Source organism: Silene latifolia, chromosome Y, assembly GCF_048544455.1.
Source record: "Silene latifolia isolate original U9 population chromosome Y, ASM4854445v1, whole genome shotgun sequence".
NCBI classification, from domain to species: Eukaryota; Viridiplantae; Streptophyta; class Magnoliopsida; order Caryophyllales; family Caryophyllaceae; genus Silene; species Silene latifolia.
The window spans coordinates 432,526,086-432,529,075 of record NC_133538.1 but is presented as its reverse complement, the minus strand read 5'-3'; the positions used below and the strand labels follow the sequence as shown (position 1 = coordinate 432,529,075).

At 36.5% G+C, this 2,990-nt stretch overlaps 1 long non-coding RNA gene across 1 annotated transcript; it reads right to left on the bottom strand.

Annotated features, from left to right (window-relative positions):
• Nucleotides 1-269: 269 nt before the first annotated feature.
• LOC141626736 (uncharacterized) lies at nucleotides 270-2,463 on the bottom strand. The gene is made up of 3 exons (XR_012536324.1): nucleotides 2,247-2,463; nucleotides 2,079-2,150; nucleotides 270-467 (listed from the first exon to the last, which is right to left on the bottom strand). It is a non-coding gene; the product is annotated as an uncharacterized LOC141626736 (long non-coding RNA).
• Between the last annotated feature and the right edge of the window lie 527 nt (nucleotides 2,464-2,990).

Below are 2,990 nucleotides of genomic sequence, written 5' to 3'. Positions count from 1 at the left end.
TTTTTACTCAAATAACCCGTTTTCTTACTCCTGGTGACGAGCTTGAAGACCCGGAGGAAAGTGATGTGAACATTATTTACGCACATTTAGTCCCCTAATTGAGCCTATGTGACACCCTCATTTTTAGCGTAAAATAAACACGTAAAATTTTACAGAAAAACTGACAGGATATGTTTGTAATTGGTTCAACCAGATAAAACCTGTAATTTTAAAAACTTTTCTAAACCAACCACAAACACTTCCAAATGAAGAGTGCCAAAACCTGCAAATACTAACACCCTAATTTACATAACATGCTAAAGTCGCGAGAATAAAGTGATACAAACCAAAGTAAGAGAGGGAGACATATGTCCCTTCAAAATATAAACACAACCAAATGTTTAAAGGTTTACTACAAAATAACCAAACTAAGTCCAAGGTTCTTTTGCTCACTAGCTCGTCTGTGACCCCATCTAATCATCATCAACCTGTCAATCGCATTTTATACAAACACGAAAGCCACAATTCAGTGGGGAGTAACTTCGAGTCCTCCCAGCCACGAAATGTCATATTTAATGTAACATGTAACGTAACATGTAAACCACATCACAAATAATCTAGATATCAAATATTCTAACAAGTGAACTCTAAACTGACCAAATTAAACTATCATGTGAAACATATAACAAGCAGTAATCCAAACTTTATCAATTGTAACCGGCTTGCATCTCACCTATTACAATTCATAAAATCACCATACAAGAAAGGACAATATATCAAAGACAGGCATAAGTTCTTAGTACGGTCAATAGTCACTCAGAACTCGAGTCTATACCACGAGGTAAGGAAGGTAATCGAACCGGTATCATGGCTCAGAGGTTCTATCAAAACATGGCCAAGACACAACACAACCCTAGCCTAAAATGCATGAGACCTAGACATGCGGATACACACCACCGCACCCAAGACCCACAATTTTTCTAAAACAAAGTGAGTACCTTAAGGAGTCCACCAAAGGGTTGGCTAGTACTTAAGCTGACCACTTACTATCAAAATAAGTAACGAGGTCATGCCCCAACTTGGATATAATCCCACCAAGTCAGGAACACAAAGGCTATTAAGCAGTGAACATATACTCGTCAAAGACTATAAAGGCCTATCTATGACAAACACAACAACCCGCAAGAAGTATTCAATACCAATTCCATTTCAAAGAATATTAACAATATTAAAGGTTTCGGGGAATCTAAGGCCGTTTCTACAACATAAGAACCCATTCAAATCAACCAACAATATATGTGAAATAAAAGCATAGTTAATGGCCTAAAACAAGAATAAGGCCAATTATCCAATTCACACATTAATTTCATCCAACCGAATTTTTACAACCCCTGACCTGCGGCGACAGTACGGGTTCAATCGCGGCTGACCAATCACACAATTGACTGACATTGATTCAGTCAAAGGGATTAAGGGCTCAGTTTTCGACATAATCATCCAAACATTGCAATTATCGCTATAAAATTCATTTCAAAAGATTACCCATATGTTACTTATACTAAATATAACAATAATAAACCCGAAACGACGAACAACGCATGGAAAATTCGCGAAAACAAGCAACGGGCCGACCCGGGCCAAGCACGGGCCTGCCGCGGCCCGTCACGGGCCTGTTTCACTGCTGTGAACAGTACCGCGGGTCTGTGAACAGTAACTTTTCTATAAATTTTTCGATAAAACGACGCCAAATACTCATACGGACTCCGAATTGAGTGATTCAAGTGGCTAAACACCTAATTTTTCGACGCCGTTCAATCTGTCATATTTTTGGAAACATTGGAAAATGTCTCGGTCCGGTACGGACACGTTCCAGCCAACACGCGGATTTGTCCCATCAAATAATTACTCATCCAAATTTGTTCTAAACAATAATATAATACTCATCTTACTCCATTTATTTATTTATCAACAAGATCGTCTCAAACAACAACAAATAACAACAACAACAAAAAACAACAAATACAACTACTAACAACAACCAAAACTACTTAAAACTACTTAATGTGACATTAATTCGTCGAGTAACTCGGAATAGTTACCTTAGACTAGCAAAGAGTCAAGTAATAACTTGAGAAAGCTTCTAAAACCCCAAATTACTCTTCATCTTCAACCTAAAAGGAGGGAAAAACGAGTTGCTTTAGGATAAGAAATCGAATTGTCTTTTAAGACGGTATTTTGAAACCTCAACAAAATAGAAGATTTCTTACCTTAAAAGAACGAGCAAAGAACGAGGAAGCTAATGGTACAAAAATAATGGAGTTTGGTTGAGAAATGTAGGCGGGATCTTGGTTTGGCTGGGACGAAAATGGCGTACGGAGGAGCTCTATTGTTTTGTTGTTGTTGCTGTGCTTGTTTGCAGGAAAAAGAAGAAGAAAAGTAGAGATGTAGTGGGGATGGGGTCACGCATGACCAAACAACAACAATAATATATTAGTAATAATAATAATAATAATAACACAAATTATCAATGTAGACATGACATATCCGTCACCTTGGAGTGACGGATACCATTTTACCTTACAAAATACACACCTTTTTATCTCTCTGTAACACTATTTATATGGTCCCCTTTCTCCACTAACCCATTTTGTTATCTTTTTATCTCACAAAATATCCGTCACAAGGGAGACTGATTGTAATAATAATAATAATACTAATTGATTTGGAGTTTGTACGCAGGAAGAAGAGAAAAGAAAGAAAGAGGAAAGTAGGAGGTGGGGCGTATGGACCACAACAACAATAATATTTAATAATAATATATAATAATAGTAATAATAATAATAATAATAAATGTGGGGTGTGTGCTTTGTTCTTGTTGTTGTTGTTTATTCGAAAAGAAGGAGAAGGAGGAAAGACACATGATCCACAACAATAAATAATAGTAATGCTAGTACATAATAATAATATATAATAATAAAGATATTTTAAAAGTAGAGTGTAGGATGTCAGGT